The following is a 22,702-nucleotide window of genomic DNA, read 5'->3' on the forward strand; positions in this document are numbered from 1 at the left end:
GCAGGAGGGCTTCCTTATTGGCTCTGTGTTCTCGCGGTATTTCACGAAACACGACAAATTACAAAATCGGGAGTGCGACTTTGATACTGGTGGAGCAGTTGGGCGCTCCTCGCTTCTTGCTCTTCCTTAACCTTTAAATACTGTTAAACTACCTTCTTCCCTACCTGCCTCCTTTCCTTCCTCTCCCCAGACCTGCCAGCTTTTCGTCACCAATATCTCTTTCCGGTCTTGCTCAACCTGCTCGTCGTCCTATGTCCTCCATCCAGTTTAGGGTGCTATTTGCCATAAGCCTAGAATTATTGCCAACTCCTCCTCTGTAATTCCCCCTACAGATTTTGCAGATCTTTTCTGTCCACTATAATGGCGATAATGATCGTATTGATGATTCCTGTTTATATGTCTAGGATTTCTGTATACTAAAATACTCGGGGTTTTGGGGGTGGGGAGGGAGGAACATTGCCATTTAAAAACTGCTTTTTCAGGGGCACCTGGCTGACCCAGTTGGAAGAGCGTGCGACTTTTGATCTCCTGGTCGTGAGTTTGAGCCCCACGTTTGGTGTAGAGATTACATAAATACAATTTTTTAAAAACTGCTGTTTTCAGTCTGTAGTACAGAGAACCTTCAGGTCATCTTCATAGCACATGTCCTTGGTCTGGAATGAACACTTTGAGAGGCCCCTTTCCTTTGGATGTAAGGCTAGTACCACCTACCCACGGTTCTGGTAGAAGAGTATCAAGGAGTATGTATTAGCTTGGCAAAGACCTGTATCTTAGATGTGTTGATGAAGTGAGGAAATGCCCCTGTATTATTTACATCTTCTGGGAAGGAAGCTGAATGCAGACTCCTTTCTTTAAAGTTCCAGGTTTACTGGAACCTACCCAAAGGACAGAGGATGAACTGACTGAGGCCAGCTGGCAGCAAAGAACAACACGAGCCCCCATCATCGTAGAATCAGAAAATTCCCAACCATGTCAGGTAAGCAAATATTGCCAGTGTTAGCCCTTGTGATGCCCTTCTATCCCCATAATTGAGAGTCATCTGTAATCAGCTCACAAAATGAGTGAGCCAGCTTTCTGTACTGTGGCCTTTTGTTTCCTTTCTATAAAAATAGTTCTGAAAGCATCTTTAAACAACATTAGTGACTTTTTAAAAAAAATTGTGGTAAAATATACACAATATAAAATTTCCCATCTTAATCACTGTAAAGTGTATAGTTCAGTGGTATTAAGTACATTCACATTGTTGTACGACCCACCACCACCATCCATCTCTAGAACTTTTTAATCCTCCCAAACCAAAACTCTGTACCCATTAAACAATAACTATCTTCCCCCACCCCCATCCCCTGCCAACCGCTCTCTGCTTTCTGTCTCTATGAATTTGACTACTCAACGTACCTCATGTAAGTGGAAGCATACAGTTGTCCTTTTGTGCCTGGCTTCTTTCACTTAACATAATGTCTTCAAGTTTCATCCATGTTGTGGCATGTGTTTGTACTTAATTACCTTTTATGGCTGAATAATACTCCATTGTATGGATAGACCACATTTGGTTTCTCTGTGCATCTGTTGATGGACATTTACTTTGCTTCCACATGTTGGATATTGTAAATAATGCTACTATGAGCATGTATGTACAAATACCTTAAACAGCATTTGTATCTTATTGGGCTGTTTTTCACTTTAAGAAGAGATAAAGCAATTTAATGGCTAGTAAATTAGGCTACTCTCAGATAATAAGAGCGGACTCCAGGGTCTTCTTTAATTAATAGGGTTGGTTTTGTAAAACAACCCAAGATTTTTTCTCCAGTGCACCCTCCTGCATTAGTGTGTGTGTGGAAGCTTGGCAAGGCTAAAGAAAGCTCACTTTACCTTGAGTTTTCCTAAGAAGTCTGTGAGTCTCTGTGGCCATTTGACCGAAGGTGGGGAAGGCTATTGGCCTTACTGTCCTGGAATTCTAGGATCAGAAGAACCATCATCATTCACTCATTTATTCATTCAATAAATACATATGAAGTGCCTATTATGTACCCCTATTATGTATGTGTATGTGTGTGTGAGGTGGGGTAACAAGAGAATCACTGACCTGATGCTTATATTCAATTGGAGATTACAGATTTAGATAGAGGTGGAGATAATCACCATTGTTAGGTATATTGCCTTTGCTTTTTCTGTATAGTCTTTCCGTTAGAGGCTAGAAGGTACTTTTGGGACGGATAGATTAAAAATTTAATTGTTAAATATTTTGAGATTTGATTGTGAGAAGATATTCTAGTCACCATGTTGATTTTGAGCCTAATGAAATAAAAACCATTGTATGAATGATGAAATTGAGGCACAGAGAGGGTAGGTGACTTTTCAAGCTCACAGAGCTAGGCCCAGACCAAGGCCCATGCTCTTAATCCTCATTCCACGCTGTCCTCTGGAGGAGCAGCGGCTCAAGGACAAAGGCCTGACTGCTGTTACAGAATCCTTACTTATAAAACATATCGAATGGCTAATGTACAGATTTCATGCCATTTCAAACAAAACTTCCGATGGGGGGAAAACTTCCAATGAATATTTTTCTTAACAAAATAATTCTAAAATATATGTAAAAGAATAACATGGATGGGAATGCAATTTTTGAAAAAGGAAAAATAACAAGTAACCTTGCTCTACCAGATATTACAATGCCATGTTTTTTTTTTTTTTTTAAGATTTTATTTATTCATTTGACAGAGAGAGAGACAACCAGCGAGAGAGGGAACACAAGCAGGGGGAGTGGGAGAGGAGGAAGCAGGCCCCCAGCAGAGGAGCCTGATGCGGGGCTCGAGCCTAGAACGCCAGGATCACGCCCTGAGCCTAAGGCAGATGCTTAACGACTGTGCTACCCAGGCGCCCCTACAATGCCATGTATTATAAAGCAGCAGTGATGAAATTCGTGTGGTGCTGGAGCCAAAATCAGCAGGTAAAGGAACTAAAGCAGGTAGGCCAAAAAGAAATCCCAATGTAATCACAACTGGTTATATGTTAAAGGAGGTGTAACAGTCATTGAACAAATGGTAGTAGAACAATTAGTTAAAAATTCAGGAAAAAAAATTGTTTCTTTAAAGATTTTATTTTTTTTAAGTAATCTCTACACCCAATGTGGGGCTTAAACTCACAAACCCAAGATCAAGAGTCACAGACTATACCAACTGAGCCAGCCAGGCACCCCAGGAAAGCAGTGTTTAATTATATCTTTACCTCTTACCGTAGGTAGATTAAGGAGTTAAATGTTGACAAAGCTTAAAAAAAGAAACAGAAGAAAATATAGATGAATATCTTTATAAACTTAAATCCTGGTAGACAATCCTCAGAATGTCTAATAACATGACAAATATTCAGCCTCACTAGTTTCCAAGAGAATGCAAATTAAAACAATGACAATTTAATCCAGCAAATTAACAAAGGTTAAAAGAAAGTTCAGTGTTGTTGTGGGTGTGGGGAAACGGGTAATTTCCTATCCTAGCAGTAGCGATATAAATTGGCATAACTTGTCCACAAAATAATTTGGCAAGAGTGTTTTCAAAATTTTTATCTATTGACCCAGTTATACGACTTATAGAAATCTATTTCAAGAGAATGCTGAGAAACTCTAAAATTCATTTATAAGGACATGTGCCATGGGATTACTTAGAATAAGAACAAATAACAGTCTAACAGTAGAAGGAGAGTTAAATGAATTAAGAAAAATAACATGTTGCGGGGTCGCCTGGGTGGCACAGCGGTTAAGCGTCTGCCTTCGGCTCAGGGCATGATCCCGGCATTATGGGATCGAGCCCCACATCAGGCTCCTCCATTATGAGCCTGCTTCTTCCTCTCCCACTTGCCCTGCTTGTGTTCCCTCTCTCGCTGGCTGTCTCTATCTCTGTCAAATAAATAAATAAATAAAATCTTTAAAAAAAAAGAAAAATAACATGTTGCAATTCTAGTTTACAAAATCTGATGGGTTCCAAATTCTGAAAAATGTATGTTTAAAGATACAGGTATAGATATAGGAAAGATAGATAGATAGATACATAGATAGATGATAGATAGATAGATAGATAGATAGATAGATAGATAGGAAAGGATTAAGAAGGGGTTGCCTGCATGGATCAGTAGGTTAAGTGTCTGCCTTTGGCTCAGGTCATGATCCTGGGGTCCTGGGATGTTACCCCTCAGTGTTAGAGTCTGCTTATCCTTCTCCCTCTGCCCCACTCCTTTCTTGTGTTCTCTCTCTCTCTCTCAAATAAATAAACAAAATCTTTAAAAAAAAGATTAGGAAGGAAATAACTCAAATACTGAGTAATAGCTGAATGGCTAGATTACTGATGATATTTATGTTTTTAGAATTTTTTTCAATTTCCCTATAATTTATGTTTTACTTTTAGACTCACAGAAACATTGACATTGATTTAAGAATATTAATCTGTCCTTTTCTTTATATGCCTCTATTATTTCACCCCAAATATCTGAAATGTATGTTTCTCCAAGGACATGAAGGAAGGGGTCATGCTCTGTTCCCAATCTCCTCTGCTAATCCTTGGGGACACGTGCAGTCAGGACCCTGGACACAGCAAGGAGGAAATGAAGAAATCAGGGATGCTTGCTTCATTCATGTTTAGTACTAAGTCATTCACTCTCCCTTTGGGCTTCCTTTCTCTGGCTCCTCTATGGCTACCCTCAAAGAAGTAGTTCCTTTAGTGTCTAGTCTATAGCTAATACAGGATTGATCATTTCCTTAACCTTTCTGATTTGGGGGAAGATTAATTATTCCTTTTTGTTGTTTTGTAACTGGTAAATACCGGGTCTCCTTGGCTGCAGCCCTGGGAATCACAGAAGAAGAATATTTACTTGGAGTGTGCCTATCCCTAGAGACACTGTCTGGCCCAGGAGTCCAGACTGACGCGTGAAGCTGACTCAACAACTTTCTAGGACCTGACCACCCTCCCTGCTTCACCCCTGTAGTGCTTCACGACCCTGATGTTCTCCAGGAGGGATCTCAAGGGCCAGGCAGCCCACATATGGAAAGTTGATTATGGTTTAACTCGAAAGAACCAGACTTCTTGGGCTTTTGGTGGTCAGTGTGTGGGGACAGCTATGAGAGCGGGAAAAGAAGAGGAAAATAGGCATGAAGGAGAAGATCACGTAGAAAGAGAAAGGCACAGGGATGCACACGCATGTTCACATGCAAGCATTTTCAACCCTGGCTCTGAAATGGTGTGTGTGGGTAATCTGCTTTCAGTAAGCACCATCAGCTGACTAGTAACCCCACTGGCGTACCAGCTCCGCCGTGGAGCGTGGGTGGCCCTAGCACTGACTTGTGGAAGCAGCGGCAGTGGCCCATGCCTGGGAGGGAGCTTCATGCTGTGCATTGGTTGAACACAAGGTGGCAGTATTACCACACCTGAGCTCCCATGCCTGCCAGGCCCTCCTCACCCTGTTCCCACACAGGGAGTCTTTTTTTTTTTTTTTTTTTTTTTTTTTAAAGATTTTTTATTTATTTATTCGACAGAATAGAGACAGCCAGCGAGAGAGGGAACACAAGCAGAGGGAGTGGGAGAGGAAGAAGCAGGCTCATAGCAGAGGAGCCTGATGTGGGTCTCGATCCCGTAACGCCGGGATCACGCCCTGAGCCGAAGGCAGACGCTTAACCGCTGTGCCACCCAGGCGCCCCCCACACAGGGAGTCTGATGCAGACTGGGAACGAGGAGCACACACTCACACACACACACCTCTGTCCTCCAAATAAAATGACATAATATGTTCAGGTAGGACCTGTGTTTTCTTTTTTCAAATGTTATTTAAAATCAATTAACATACAGTGTATTATTAATTTCAGGGGTAGATTTAGTGATTCATCAGGTGCATATGATACCCAGTGTTCATTACATCAAGTGCCCTCCTTAATGCCCATCACTCAGTTACCCTATGCCCCCAGCCATCTCCCAGGACCTGTGTTTTCGATTGAGTTTGCCTCTTTTGTAGGCATCACAGGCAAGACAGGCTACATGATTGGTAGGGCCCAGTGCAAGATGAAAACGTAGGGATCTTTGTTCAAAAAGCAGGCAAAAGGTGCTGTTAAAGGTCGTAAAATATAAGCCTGAGCCCAGGCTCAGTGAGACAGTACCCAAGCGTACCTCAGGCCGCTCTTGCTTACTGCTCTGTGGCTTCTTTGGGGTCAGCAGGCAGCACCTAAGGAACCAGGGGCCTGCTTTGCACTCACGCAGACATGGCTACCAAGTGCAGAGCCGTGGACACCCGTGGGGACATCCTGAACCAATGGGGGCTGGAAGCCTATGGAGGAAACGTCTCCTGCGACTCCTAGTCCTGTGACTCCACAGGCTCTGTGATGTGAAGCCCCAGCCATGGATGTAAGGACACATCCTGGCATTGTCTTCCTCTCCCGGCTAATTCCGCTGCTCTGATCCCTCACTCCTGCTCCCCAGGCTGGCTGCCCACGTCGACTACTTGCACGTAAACCTCTGTCTTAGGGATTCTGCTTTTGGGGGTGATGGGAGAGTGGCAGGTAAATTCAGACTAAGACAATAATATCCCATCCAAACAGGTCTTCCAAATCTTGTTGATTCTACTTCTTTTTAACCTTCTCCATTTTCACTCCCGCTCCTCTAGGTCAGACCCTCTTTATCTCTTGCCTGAATTAGTATCAGCTAGATTCCTAATTGCTCTTTTCCCCCTACTCTTCTTGTATTTATTTATTTATTTATTTATTTATTTATTTATTTAGTAATCTCTACACCCAGCGTGGGTCTTGAACTCACAACCCTGAGATCAAGAGTCACACGCTCTTCCAGCTGAGCCAGCTAGGCACCCTTTCCTACTCCACCTTTTTTTACTTATCACTTTCCTCACAAAAACATCCCCTCTTTCCTGTCAGAGGGAACTTTCTAAAACACTATAGCTCCTCATTCTTGGTAGCTCCCCATCGCTTGCCGAATAAAGTCCAAACCCCTTATCTTGATGCCCATGACTGTACCAGACGTCTGCAGCACCATTTCCCATCCCTGCCAAACACCTCTGGTCATGCTGGATTCCCTGCCTTTCAAGGTTCCCCGGGGTGGTTCTTCATTCTGAAGCTTTGATTTCAGACCACCTCTCCATTCAGTTCAGTTTAGTTCATCAAATGCGTTACCAAATACCAGGCACACAGTCATTTCCGCCATCCAAGGGGGCGAGGAGAAGGCGCGATGAGGTGGGTGGACCCACTCGTTCTGCCAGGCCTGGCTCCCTGGCTCACAGCTGCATTACTGTTCTATGATTCAGAAATGTCAAGTACGTTGGAGTTTGAGATACAAATGGTTTAGGATATCCTTATTTATCAATGAGGCACAGGTCTGCAGATAATTCTCAACCCTTCTATCCAGCTCCCAGGATTTATAATCTCAGACATGGCCTTGGGGTTGTCATCGGTCCGACCCCCTGAGCTCAGGAAACTCCTAGAAGCCTCTGCCTAACTATCAATTTTATCTTTTAGAAACTAATGAATTGCTGGGACAGAAAAAGAAACATTTTGAGTAGGACCCCTAGGAGGATGCCTGCCTGATGAATCGTAAAGTGCCTGACAGCCCCCTAAGCCTCATTAAAATGTTAGAATCTGGGGCGCCTGGGTGGTTCAGTCATTAAGCGTCTGCCTTCAGCTCAGGGCCTGATCCCAGATCAGGCCCCATATCAGGCTCCCCGCTCAGCGGGAAGCCTGCTTCTCCCTCTCCCACTTCCCCTGCTTGTGTTCCCTCTCTCGCTGTATCTCTCTGTCAAATAAATAAATAAAATCTTAAAAAAAAAATAAAATGTTAGAATCTCTGCCCAGGTGGGGCAGGGGAGCGTAAGCTTCATCTGCATAACATACAAAGTTTCGGCGTGCTTCTGCGAGTGCAGGTGCGACTTCATGCCTGCACGCCGCATGCGATGACGAGAGCCCCTCTTCTGAATATTCCTCTGCATCTTTCGCAGGAGCCTGCCCACCCCTGTTGGGAGGCGGGGGTGTCGCAGCTTTGGAGGTTATTCTCTGTGTTCTCCTTATTTGCTGCTTCTGGAGAGTTTTGTGAGGCAGCCCCACCTGGTTGTAGTCTGTCTGTAACTCATGAAGCGAAGAGACCCACGTTGGTTTGTGATAGCATCCCTGCGCGGAAGCTCATGCGATCACCTCCTTTTCCATCTGGGCTACCCACCCCCTTCCTCCAAGCTGTTTGCTTTTCCGTGTTGTAGTCATTACCTGTGGCTGCTGCAATGAACTGCCACAAATTGGGTGACTTACAACAGAAATGTGTTCTCTTACAGCGCTGGAGGCCAGCCGTCCAAAGTCAAGGTGTCTACACGGCCACACTCCCTCCAGAGGCTCTGGGGGAGGATCCTTCCTGGCCTCTTCCAGCTTCTGCTGGCGCCTGCCATTCCTTGGCTTCTCGAGGCAGCACACGCCAATCTCTGCCTCTTGTCTTTCCCTGGACTTCTTCCCCGTCTGTCTTGGTGTTCGGACTCCTCTAAGGACACTCTCCTTTGCATTTAGGCCATCCTAAGCCAGGATGATTTCCTCTCAATCCTTACCTTAACTGCATCTGCAAACACTCCACTTTCAAATGCAGTCACACTCTGAGGCTGTGGGAGGCCATGAATGTGGGGGAAACTCTAGTCAACCCACCGTGCTCATCTGCTTTCACTTTATTCAGACGGCAACGCCAACACCTCTACGTCTTCACCTCCTTTTCCTCTTCTTGCCTCCATCTTCCTCTTTTCCTACTTGACTCCATTAGGAGTGACTCATGATGTGTGGGCTCAGGCCTCAGCCATCCACTTTCTAAAGAGCTGTACAAAGGCAAGTACATATTTGTTAGAATTCTCATAGGGGAAGGCAAAGTCAGGGAGTGGGACTGATATATTCACCTACACCTTTTTTTCCCCCAAAGATTCATCCTTCCTTCCTTCCTTCCTTCCTTTCTTTCTTTCTTTCTTTCTTTCTTTCTTTCTTTCTTTCTTTCTCTTTCTTTCTTTCTTTCTTTCTTTCTTTCTTTCTTTCTTTCTTTCTTTCTTTTGGCAGAGAGAGAGAGAGCACAAGCAGGTGGAGCGGCAGGCAGAGGGAAAAGCAGGCTCCCCACTGAGCAGGGAGCCCGATGTGGGACTCGATCCTAGGACCCTGGGATCATAACCCTCGCTGAAGGCAGATGCTTAACTGAGCCACCCAGGCGCCCCTACCACATATATATTATTTGTACTAATTTCCTCAATTCATTCGAAAGTTCCTTAAGGCAATGTGTTGTTTTCAACTTCATACCCAAGTTCTTAGCAGAGTGTCTGGTGTATGTAGTAACATAAATATTTATTGGATTGCAATAATTCAGACTTTTACCTTTGACTGTGTCCTAACCGGACACTGCCAATCCGAACAGGAGAAGACTTAGACTGGCGCAAAATTCTTTCCTCATCGCTCATGAGCTTTTCCTTCAAGTCCAGCCTCTGTAGATACAACTTGCTGGCCTAGTATTTTAGAAAGAAAAGTGCACTTCTGTCTCTCGCTTCCCAGGCATGACAGACAGCACACTCACAATGCTGGTGGGAATAATCGAAGCAATTCTGTCTTTTCCAGAGGGCGGGTCCCAGAGCTGCCTCACGAGGAAGCTGAGGGAGGGAAGGGCTGCATGGGTGTCTCTGAAACACAGTCATAGAGCATGTGTTGTGGACTCCTGGAAAGAATGTGAAATCTATGGGGACAGAGATGAGGCTTGGCCTCTGTATTCCTGGGATCGAGGATGCAGCCCTGTGCAGAGCCAGACCCAACAAACCCTGGTTGATGATGACAATACTTATTCATCTGGCTGAAATCCAAACGGATGTGGTCACTCTGCTCTCCCCTCGAATGCGCAAGAGAGGCTTGCCTGCTCCCTGAGGAGACACGGATGCCCAGGGCTACCCGGCCTTCCTGGGTTCCAGACCTCCGGCCTCAGCGGAGTACCAGGAGAGCACAGCACTCTCTGCACGAGGCCTCTGTGCCCAAGGCCACGGTCCCCTGGGTGGTCAAGCTGATTCTGCTGCTTGCTGCGGCCTCTGCAGCTGTGGGGGGTGCCTCCCTCTCCCCTTACCAGAGGGAAGTCAACGCTTACTCTGAGGGTTTGGGTCCAACTCAGTGCTGTCCCAGGCGCTCTTCTCCAGCTGCCTGTGGCCCAGGCTGAAACAAAATGTTATGTGTGGTTTCAGGGATGAGATCATACCCGTTTTCTGTTGCAATGTCCTTAATAGATTTTCACTTGGGGGGAATAAACAGTTGATAGGAAAGCAGCATCTTCTTTCTTGGACATCATTTCTCCTTTTCCTTTCTTCTTTCTCCTCTTCCTAGTGTTTCTAAATTCCAAACCCTGACGAAAAGGTAAAATGTTAGCAATTCATGGAGGTACATGGCTTTTAGTAGCTATGGGGACGAAAATATCAAAGAGCCAGAAGTTAATGGAATTCAAGGGTAGAAAACGTCTGCAAAGCCACAGGGCATGTCCTCACGGTGCCAGCACAAAGCAGAGGTGGGCTTTTCTGGAGAAGGCCCATGGTCAGGTGACCCCACAGGCCGCCCAGCAGTCCTGGAATAGCAGATATGTGTACCCTGTCCTTCTGTCCATAGTCCATGCTGGGGATGGGGAGGAAGCAAGAGGAAAGCACACTCACTTTATATTCCATGTCTGTCCAAGACTCTTCTCAATGGCTTTCTCCCAGAAACACAAGGATCCTTAAGTTCTACTCCATTGGGCCCCCCACCCCACCCACCCCGCCCCACCAAACCCCCCACCACCAGCTGCCAGCTGCCAGCCTAACTTATGTCAAAGAAAAATGTTTCTGGATGGGCCTTTTCTCCTGCTGAGTATATTAGTTGTCAGTCAAACCAGGTGAATTCGAATTTTGTCCTGATTTATTGTAGAAAAGGAAATTAAAATTGTGTTCCTAGATTTTTTTTTCATGCTCTGCTCTTTGCTGTCATAAATAGCTAATACACTCTTTTGTGTTATTCACTAATTGTTTCCTGTCCTGCATCTGAGGGTAGGGCTCAGGTCACAAGACTTTCTTGGATTGCTCACAATGTACAGCACACAGTGGGCATTCAGTCCTCAGTAAAAATCTTTTCATCAAGTCATTAAGTTACTGGATTGAATTTGATTTGCTGGACATCTGCTTTCAGGGATCCATTTGGGGTTTTGTGTTTTTTTCCTTCCTTGGATCTAATTCACAGGAAACAAGCACTCTCGACTTCTCTGCTCAAGAAAGAGAAAAAGGAAAAATGTGCTACCTAAGTCACTGCTTGGCCATGGAACGCAAGCTATAAGGTTATTAGTATCCTGTACAGCAAGAGGAGATCGCATGTGTATCCCCTGAAAGATACATGAAGAATACAAACTACCATTCATTCATTTACTTCTTTCATGGAACTGCAGGGTGATACTTCATTAATATTCATTCTCTTCTACTACAGGGAATGCTAGTCTGTCTTTCCCTCTAGAAATGTAAACTCTAGGAGGGCAGCAATGATGATACCAATGATCATTAGTCTGTTTTTTCAATTCTATATCCCCATCTTACAGAGCAGTGTCGGGCACCCCACAGACATTCAATAAATATTTTGAATGAATGGAGTTCAGGTTATATTTGGTATAACCTTAGAGATTATGGTAATCTGCAAAGTAGAGATTAGACATGTCCTTTCATACATTTGAAGTCTGTCCTTGAGGTTTATTTATTTATTTTTAAAGATTTTATTTATTTATTTGACAGAGAGAGAGATAGCCAGCGAGAGAGGGAACACAAGCAGGGGGAGTGGGAGAGGAAGAAGCAGGCTCTCAGCAGAGGAGCCTGATGCGGGGCTCGATCCCAGAACACTGGGATCACGCCCTGAGCCGAAGGCAGACGCTTAACGACTGAGCCATCCAGGCGCCCCTGTCCTTGAGGTTTAATGTCGGGGCAAGTGTCTCCCACTCTGAGTGGATCCAGAATTCCGTAAAAACCCTTAGCCTCATGATGGTCTGCTTCTGGAAGACGAGGAGTATTTGCGGTAAGGAAGGGGAATGGCCACCCGGTTGGAAAAGCTGATGTAATGAAGACAAGAGAACGGGCCCACACATGCACGCACTTCACTGCAGAATACATTCATCTGTGTGGGATGTCCGTAGTGACCACAGAGGTCTTTGACAGGATTCTTTCTCCCTTTGGCTTCATGTAGTTATCCTTCACCGTTCTATGGTAATAGATTGGGTTCTAACTAGTGTTGATATTAATACTGTGGAAGTATCAAGAGGATTGGCAAAAAATGGTCATTTGTGATGCTATTATTTAGAATCATTAATCTTGGTGATCATTGTTTCCTCCGAGAAGACCCGGACTTCTCAGATACTGACACGAGTTTGTTAATCCGGCAGTGGTCTCACGAAGCCGAGAGATCATTTGCTCCATTTTTCAGATGGTGAGACCAAAGCATGGACATTGGCCTGAGGCCAAGCATGCTGGTCTTGCCATGGCTGTCTTCTACCCTGGTCTTGGATTGTCAGAAAACAGTAGGACCTTGACTCGTTGCTACTATCTGTTGGAGAAAATCATGTGCTCCAGGATTTCCAACATTATCATGTTTTTTATGGCTTATGTTCCTTACTACTGGAATAAAAGCCGAGACAACAGTGATCGTCTATAAAGCCCTTTAAATTTAGGATCTGCCAATCCCTACAGGGAAACGGCATTAGGGGAAAATGAACTGGTGGATATTATGTAACTAAAAAATTTTTAAATAATTAGTGGTTTCTGGCCTGTACACTGGGGTGTCAGCCCAGGAAGCTTTTGCCCTCAGGGTTCAGTCCCAAGGGTGGGGTGAAGTAGGAGTTGCAGGCTCTGGAACCAGATGGTATTGGCTCCACCATGTACCAGCTCTGGGAACTTCAGCAAGTTACATGACATCTCTGTGCATCAATTGAACTTCTCACTTGTAATAATACCCACCTCGTTGGGTTATTGTGAAGATAAAATGATTTAGCACATTTCATATTTAAAACCTTTAAAACAGCAATTGACACACAGTGTGTGTTTAATAAATGCTCTCTGATGATTAAGATGATGGCAATTTTCCTTCTAGCCATAGGCCACAGATACCCTTTCCTCCAATATTGGCTCATGTCACGAAATGGCAATTTCTATATCTGATTGGCAACCAGTTTACTAACCTTACCCCAAAATGAAACTCTTCTGGGCATTTCCAGCAAAGAAAAAGAAAAAGAATAATATTTAGGAAGAAAGCAGAAGTTAGAGAGATACAAATAGAAAAGCTGTTTAGTTCTTGTATTCCCTCAACAATCTTTATTATGTATCTGCCGTATTCCAAATACCATATAGGACTGTGGGGGACATATAGTAAATGCATGTATGCACGTGTGTGCACATGCACACGCACCATTGTTTCTGCCCTCAGAGCACCTACACCCCTCTTCATCAGGAGGGTTTCCCTGAAGGGACCCCGGGCAGGGCCAGGGCTGCTCCTCTGCACCCCGTAGTTCTGGCACTCATCTTGTTAACAGGCTTTTAATGGCCTGCTTGTCTAGAAAACTCTGTGCTTCATGAGTGCAGGAACCTTGTCTTTTCTGGCATTCGTAGCACTGAGCACGGTGCGTGGTGCTCAGTGTGCTTGTTGGACTGGACACGACTGGATGGAATGAGCAGAGGTTGCCTCTTTGGTGTGTGTCTTCCTCCCCACCCCCTTGCTTTGATGTCATACCTTAGCCTTAGAACTCATTTTATGCCCAGTTGTCATTCTTGACCTATTCTTGGTCCTTCTTCACCTGTGACTTTACCTCTGGCTTTTTTGCCTCTTTGATGCTACCGGACATATTGGAATATCTGACTATTCAGCGAAGAGAACGAAGGGTCTGTCTTCAACAAGGTGCATCTTGAGGAAAGTTAGAGGGATCAAGCATAGGTTTCTTGTGCTTCAGGGCATCAGCTCCTTAAGCTCTGGCTTTTGAATTCCCCAGAGGCGGTACCCCTCTGCCTATTCACTCACCTTTCACCAGAAGAGAAGCCTGGCATAGAGTGAAACTGGGGGCTGAGTGTGGGGTTGGCCAAAGCTTAGATCAAAGAACCTCACATCCAACTAGGTTTACCTTGCTCTTTCCTTCTCTATTCTCCCTAACCAGACTCCTGAGCACAGAGCTCTCAGGGCGAGCCCATTCCCCTGAGGGCAGTAGACGCGTCCAGCTCATCTCCCAGTTGACTCTCTGCAGCTTCTGGCTTGTGTCAGTGGCTGGAAGCTCAGGGCTTTCTGAAAGTAACCGCACAATGTGTATCTGCAAAGTGTTTATGCCAAGTGCAGTCTCATGCAGACATCCATAAACACGCTGCCAGTTACCAACCATCCCTGGTATTCTTTTATTTTTTTTTAAGATTTTAATTTTTTTAAAGTAATGTCTACACCCAACGTGGGGCTTGAACCTAGAACCCCAGGATTAAGAGTTGCATGCTCCACTGACGGAGCCAGTCAAGTGCCCCATTCCCAGTACTCTTTTCAACAGTCGGAATGGCTGTTCATCTTTCCAGTCCACCCAGAGAAGCTCATCCTCCTGGGACACCCACGCTCCCTAATACATGCCACCCACCAAGGCATCTGCCGAGGCGCCTTAGTGGACATTCAGGTTCACATACTCACCGAGCACTCTGATGCCTTCTGCAAAGACCCCACTCATTTCTATCTCCCTCTGTGGTCATGTTTAGCCAGATTCTTCATTTGTGATTGTTTTTGAAGCTTAGCTTTAAACCTCTCTTCAAACCACAGTGGTATGGTGGAAGGTAAGGCTGCCAGAGTTTAAAAGAGTCATCAAGTCTGTCTTCCCCTTGCCTCAGGCCATTTTCTTCTTCTTCTGAACACTGTAATGGAAAGGAGGACAGACATTTTTCTGCACTTGTCTGATGGCTCCTTCTGGAACATAAACTAACACATGGTCCATGTGGCGCCGAAGCTCTCCACTCAGGCTCATCAGAGAGGCTATTGGATGAGCTGCAGTTGGTTTTGGAGTTGGCTCAACCAGGAGGATTCCTGGGGGATGTTTTTTGGTCCTTTGTTATTGCCGAGGGGCTGGCTATAAGAACCAAGCACAAATAATGATGGCTTTTGAAATTCTGGGTTTTACTCTCCAGCTCCCTCAAGTCAGTAGTGACTTGGGTTAGAAAACATAGTTTTTGATGAGAAATATATTCTTAACAGTCCACTCTTTACTTTCTATCTCCAAATCTTGACCACGGGGTATCATGATTTGGACTCTAGACTCACAGTGTTCTTCCATTCCCCTACAGGTCCGGGAAGCTCAGCCAGATACACTCGGTAAATATATATTTGTCATCACTGCTAATGATGAAGGCCAAGTATCAAATGTCAATTTCTTTGCCTTGCATTCAGGGACCTCCAAAATCTGGCTCCTTCTTACCACTTCAATGTACTATGCCCTTCTTTGAGCTCTTGCTTTGATCACAACATTTCTTATTTCATGTAATCTGATATTCTTACTTCTTTGACAGTTCCCTCTTGATCTCCTTTTAGGACACCTCTTCCTCCATAAATATGGAGAGTTTTCCCAAGGGTTTTGATGTGGATGTCTGTCTGCCCTTCTCATTCATACGTGCTCTCATTCACGTGATGGCTTCAACTATCCGCACTAAGTTCAAATCTCTGTGTCTGTTCAGAAATTTCTCATGAATTCTAGACCCATATAATCTCATTGGATAACTTGGCTATGTCAGTGGACACTTCAAACTTAACATGTCTAAAACTGAATTCATATTTCTTCTCAAGTTTGGTTCACCTTCTGTACTTCGTGCCTAAGAGAATGATCCCCAAGACAAAATTTGAGAGTCACCCTACATTTTCCCTCATCCTTGCTTCTCACCCCAAATTAGAACTCTTGATCCCATCCCCAACAAATGCCGCCTCCATCTCAGGAAATTGTATCATATATCCTGCTCAAGATAAAAATGCTCAAGACCTCCTTGACAGCTCCCTTTCCATCATTCCCATATTTCATCCATCAGCAAGTCCTGTTAGTTCTACCTCCAATATTTCACCCCAATCTCTGCTTCTTGTTGAATGTAGCCAAGAAGTCACTAGGTTCTGTAGATTTGATACCATAACATCTTCCCTTCATCACTCTGCCCTTTTCCTAGGTACTCTCTCTCCTTTGTCCAGACTGTCATAATTCCTTCCTTATTAGTCTGCCTGTCTTCAGTCTTACATCCTTTAAAGCCATGGTTGATTCATTCCAACAGGATTTACAGAATGGCCAATGTGCTTGCGAGACAGGTGTGAACAAAGCAGACATGATACCTGCCCTATGAGTCTTATATTCTGGTGAGGAAGACAGACATCAAACCCATACTTGTAGGTATAACCAGCTGTGGGAGAACCCCAGGAGCAGAGTGTAGAACGTGGAGACCTAACCTAACCTTGGGGCTCAGGCAAGTCTTTTCAGAGAAGGAAAGTTTCAGCTGAAAACTGAGGAATGAACAGGAGGCAACTAAGTGAAGGGGAAGAAGGTGAGGGGAAAGGAAGCGTCTCCTACTCAGAAAAACATCACATGACAAATGTGTCATGAATTTCCTCCACAGTTACCTGTTTAATCTTTCTACTTCTTACTTAAAACTTTTTTTTCTGATAAAAATTAATACACATTCATTGCAGGGTATTTGGAAAATACTGAAAGATTTAGAAAGGAAAATAACCTTTCTTCACAACCTCACCAGCCAGAGACAAGCACTGTTTACACCAAGGCGCACAGAGGTCCTTTCAGATTGACTAGGCACACGTGCATTGCCGAAGTGATCTCCCCTCACTAAAAATCTCATCATATTATTTCCTTTCTGAAAAATAACTGGTGGGTTCTCACAGTCTAGGAGCCCGAGTGCCTAGCTTACTTTTTAGCATAAATGTTTGTTGAATGGATGGCTAAACGCATAAGTGAGCGAATGAATGTATGCACTCACCTCCATGTGCTCTTCTCTTTTCCTTTATCCGTTTGACAGAGTCTTGTCTTAGGGTATGACTCTATCCAAAGCCTTCTTCAAAGGCTCCAACTCTCATGGCGATGCTTCTTTTCAAGCACGCACTGTGTTGCTTCTCAATCCTTGGCAAAGGTTAAGTGCCTTTGAATGTTGTTTTTCTAAATTGATACTTCAAAGCATTTCATGCTGAATTGTCTGTTGATAACTGAACATCATTCTATCCCTTCTATACTCCACCCTTACGCAGGATCTGGGAACCTGAGAACACCATTTCCCAGCATTCTTTGCTGGCAGCATTCCCAGCTAGAATCCACCAAAGAAAGGTATTTGCCTGAATATGGAATGAGAAAGGGAGGCAAAGTGTTTTTGTTGCTTTTCTGGCTGTGGAGGCACATGTGTGGCTGGGTCGTCCTCTGAGAATTTCTTACCTTGAGGCAGGGGGGATCATCAATAGTGGTTTATGGCAACCCTGGAAGCTTCAGATTTTCTACAAAGTAGAGGCGACCCCGAGAGCCAGTCTTTGCTCTTCTGTCCTGGCCTGTCACCTTCTGTGTCAGTTCTGTTTTGCTGACCAAAGCCTCGCTGAACTCCCTCATGGGCAAGGCTGGTGGCCTGTGGCTCTTTGTACCTTCTGACCTGCACAATACCTTGCCTGGCTTACTTCCTTAATACATGTTTGCTGCTGCCGAGAACAACAGTAGCACCCGATACTTTGTCCCCGTAGGCAAAACATCTTATTTAACAGACAGAGCTGTGTGTGTTTAGTGATTTCTCCTCTGCAGCAGTTGATTGCGGATGTGTGCACATGCACAAATATAACGGAAGAGTATTACAAGACAGGTAAAGACAGGGACTCAGCTCACCGAGGCCAATACCAATGTTGCAGCCCAATGACTGCAATCACCATAATGGATATTCATTAACTCTCTATTGTGTGTCCAGAGCTCTCATAAGGCCTTATTGGGGCCAGGTACCAGGGAAAATTCCGATACACTCTTGTCTATTTGTTGACTGCCTAGTCTGGGCCAGTCATGATGCTGGGTGCTGGGATTTCATGTTGAGCTCCTGCCCTCCCTCCCCTGAGCAACTCTCTGCCCTCCCACAGATCACAGCCTAGCAATCTCATTGCTTGATGGGCATTACTGAGAAGAAATGAGGCCAGTCATTCACTCTTCCCACCTTCCCCCCTAAAACCCTGGCATGAATGTCCTCAAACTCACCAGGCCTACTGAGCCCCCAGGAGAGCACTGGACTTTTTGGGAGATGGGGCTGCAAACAGGGACTCCTCCGGCGTGCTGGCATATCTATGGCCAGGTTCAGGATTGCTCGCTTCTTGCTCAGCATTCCATTCATGTGGAAAGCTGGCCTGGAAGCCCGTGGCATCCAACCTTAAATACTAGGAAAAAAGCAAGGCGAGTAGTAATGTGATTGTCGACAAGCAGGGTTGGATAAACTTGTACAAATGAACTAGAGCGGCATTCTGTGCCAGGCCACTGGGTGGAACATATGGGGAATAGAGTAACATTTAAATAGCATATTCTGGGACTTTAAGGAAAAATAAAAGAAATGTAAAAACCCACTAAGTAAGTGACAGGCAGTGCAAAGGTGGCCATCCCATAGGCTTGACTAATGTTTATTGAGTGTTTATTGTGCGCCAGGCACTGTTTCTAATAAGTTACAAGAATTATTCACTTAATCCCACTCATGAGTAGGTGCTACCATAGTCTTTATTGGACAGGTCAGGCAACTGAGGCAGGAGGAAGGAGAAGCACCTCGCCCCGGGCCATATAAGTACGTGGTGCAACTGGGGTGTGAACCTAGGTGGTTTGATGCAAATAAGGGGACATAACAAGTCTCCATCCTTTGGAATTTCTCCTGGTTCCATCTGAGCTAGTCTGATCTGAACACTCAGATAGCAAGTGCCAGGAGTGCTATTTTTAAGAAGGAGCTGTAAAGGAGGCCTGTGGATGTTTTCCATTACTGTTGGGATCTGAAGAGATGGTCACGCTCGAGCCCCGACAGTCACGTTTATTCCTTTGGGCTAGACTTTTGTCCTAACGTGAATGTGCCATCTGATCACTGATCAGCCCTCAGCATCTTAGGGTAAATTGCAACATTAATTCACTATGTTTTCTTTCTTTCTTTTTTTTTTCTTTCTTTCTTTCTTTCTTTCTTTCTTTCTTTCTTTCTTTCTTTTTCTTTCTTTTCTTTCTTTCTTCCTTCCTTCCTTCCTTCCTTCCTCCCTCCCTCCCTCCCTCCCTTCCTCCCTCCCTTCCTTCCTTCTTTCCTTCCTTCCTTCCTTCCCTCTTTTCTTCCTCTCTTTTTTAAGATTTTATTTATTTGAGAGAGAGAGAGCACACAAGCAGGGGGAGGGGCAGAGGGAGAGGGAAAAGTAGGCTCCCCTCTGAGCAGGGAGCCTGATGCAGGGTTCAATCCCAGGACCCCAGGAACATGAGCCGAAGGCAGACACTTAATGAACTGAGCCACTAAGGTGCCCCAATTCACTTTATTTTCAAGACACAGGGCTTAAAACAGACAGCCAGGTGGCAAAACCCTTAAGAAACATGTACGTCTTTGAAACAGAAACATCCTCTTGGAGATTCTGAGGTACTGGGTATAAGCATTTCAACATCTAAGTTTGGCGTGTACACTATTCAGCCTATAATGTTCCGTAAATTACTCGATAAGTTGAGGACTACCCCATCAAATCCCAGGAAGGCTGTTAATGGAATTTAATAAACTGAATCTAAGTTTATGTGAAAGAGCAAAGGTCAAACATAAACTAAACATTTTTGAGAAAAGAATGAGGTGGTAGGGTAGGCCTGTTTGTATATTAAAACTTATTGTAAAGTTGTAATAATTAAGGCCAAGTGTACTGGTATAGAAATAAGCAAATAGATTAAGGGAACAGAATAGAGACTCTAGAAGCAAAACCATACATACATGAAAACTTGAAAAATGAGAGATGACATGGCATATTAGAGGGGTAATCATGACTTGTTCAATAAATGGTGCTTAAAACCCTCGATATCCATATAGAAATACAAAATGAAATTGGATGCTTTGTTTATACTGTGGACAAAAATAAGTGCCAGGTATATTAAAAACCTAAGTGTATTAAAGCAACACTTTAAAACCTCTATAGGAAAATACAGGTGGCTATCTTTCGGGCCCCAGGATAGAAAAATATTTCTTAAATAAGTCATAAAAGAAATGAATCATAAAGGGAAAGCCTGATAAATTTGACCAAATCAAAATTTAAAAGTTCCACATATAAAAATGTCAGAAAGAAGGTTAATAGAGAAACACAAGAGGAAAATATCTGTCATGCAACAATACAAAGAATTAGGAACCAGGACACACAAAGAACTATAAATAGATAAGAAAAATTCAGACAAATGAACAAACAAAAAGAAAACTACAAACAGTCCAGGACAGTTCCCAGAAAGAGAAACAAAAATAACATATGAAAAGGTACTCATTACATTTTACCAACCTCATTAGTAATTCCAGAAATAAAAATTAGAACCAGGAGGTATCATTTCACAGCTCTCCGATTGCCCATGATATAAAAATATTAAAGTAATTCTGTCAATTTCAAGAGCAGGAAACTATGTGGAATCATGAGGAAGCCACACACTTGCCGGTGGAATGGAAGTAGGCCATAAGTGCTCTGGAGAGGAATCTAACCGTATCTAGTAAAGCTGAAGACTTTTGGTGTGCTTTAGGGTCTGGAAACTTCCTTGCATGTGCAGAAAAGATCTACAAAGACTCTTAAGCGTGACATTGTTTATAATAGGGGAAATTGGAATCACACTAACATAATCATTAACAGCAAAATGGGTAGACTTTGTGACATATTATGCAACGTAATAGTACATAACAACAGAAATAAACCAACTAGAGTAATGTGTATCAACATTGTGGCAGATAGATCCAAGGCGGACCAACAGATCCAAATAATTCCCATTTACTGGTGTCTGTACATTTGTGACATTCTCTCCTTTGGGTGCAGAGACACTCAAAATTGATGAGATAAATCTTATGTATCATATAACCTCATTTTAGCAGATTAGAATGAGAGATTCTGCTGGCCTTACAGAAGCAAGCTGCTATGAGGTGCACTGCTTAGGGAGAGGGCCACAGGGCGGGGAAGTGGGTGTCCCGTAGGGCTCTCAGCCATACAGACTCAAGGAAATGAATTACGCCAACAGCCTGAATGAGCTTGAAAGCAGATTCTTCCCCAGTCAGGCCTCCAGATGAGAAGGCAGTCCGGCCAACCCTTTCATTGCGTCCCGTGAGACCCTGACCAGAGGATCCATTTAAATCACACCTGGGCTCCTGATCCAAGGAAATTATGAGATAACAAATGTGTGTCGTTTTGAACCACTGCATTGGTGGTGGTTAAGTGGTGCCAGAACACGAGTACAAACATTAATAAAAACATAATATTGATAGAAATAAAGCAAGGTGGAGCAAGAGACATACAATATATATATACCATTTATATAAACCAATTCTATATACTGCAGAGGCTTATATAAAACCTATGTGGTAAAAGTGTAAAGACATGCACTGGCATGATGGTCCCAATTTCAGGGAAGTGTTTCTTCTTTGAAGAGAGGGGAATAGGATCAGAGAAGCATATGCAGGGATGTTAAAGTGTTAATAATGTTTTATTTCCTAAGCTGGGTAGAGATTCAAGGGTGTTTATAATACTCTTCTCTATGCCTTTTGGTATATCTGAAATATTCCATAATTTTTCCCAGACCTGCAATTGGCAAGAGGGAGTGAAAGAAAGAACCAGTAAAGCCTGGCTGGCTATGGGATATGGGACATGGGATAATAGAGGTGGAAGGAGATGGCAGGACAGAGGAGCAGCAGTCTGCAGAGGTACGTCTTGGGAGCCCTGCCCCTCAGTCACTCAGAGAGCCACCCATAGACTCATCTCCCAGATACCACAGATGGTCTCAAATGGGCGACCTCAGCAGTTCCACAGTAAGACCTTGTCATTACCGTGGCTTTGCCCTTGCATGCAATGGAAGCATTACCACACAGCAGCCTTGCTGTAACCCTACACTCTGAGCAAACAACAATTAAAAAAAAAAAAAAAAAACCAACAACCACTAAAACCCAAAATGTTGGCAGTTAGGCTATTAGGGAGAATCAAAGTTGTGTTTTTTTTTTTTAAACAAAAAATAAAAGCCTGAACAGCCTGGCTTTAAGAGGAAAATTTGAGATGGGAAGCTGTGACTCAGTTTGTAAAGAAAAGGATTGTATTTTCCTATCAGTTTTTAGCAGTTAGTCATCTTCAGAGAAGGACAGTGGGGTCTTTCTTCTCTTTGATTTATAGCCATTAAGTTTGGGAGATGGCATGATACATTGGTTGTGTAAGAATGACCAAAAGAGGAATCTCCAGTAACATTTAATAGCTGGCTCTTCAGAAAGAAAAAGCTCTTTCCTGATTTCTCGACTTCTACTCTCACAATGGCTGATTTGTAAGCTATCCATGTGACATCACGGAGTGTGGAGCTGGGAAGTTAGGGAAAGATGCACATACTTGCTCTCTGAAACCCATACATGCTGGATTCAACATACAAGTGAAATTTCCCTCCTACCAGGGTGGTGAGCAGTGCCGGCTGGAGGTCTCAGCCATAGGGAGTGTGACTAGAGTCAGGGAGGA

General features: G+C 43.9%; 1 long non-coding RNA gene across 1 annotated transcript; it reads left to right on the forward strand.

The window, feature by feature from the left end:
- Positions 1-67: 67 nt before the first annotated feature.
- LOC103668405 lies at positions 68-11,622 on the forward strand. Its single transcript, XR_570020.2, has 2 exons — positions 68-976; positions 11,231-11,622. It is a non-coding gene; the product is annotated as an uncharacterized LOC103668405 (long non-coding RNA).
- The last annotated feature ends 11,080 nt before the right edge of the window (positions 11,623-22,702 follow it).

This window comes from Ursus maritimus, unplaced genomic scaffold, assembly GCF_017311325.1.
Source record: "Ursus maritimus isolate PB19 unplaced genomic scaffold, ASM1731132v1 scaffold_2, whole genome shotgun sequence".
NCBI lineage: Eukaryota > Metazoa > Chordata > Mammalia > Carnivora > Ursidae > Ursus > Ursus maritimus.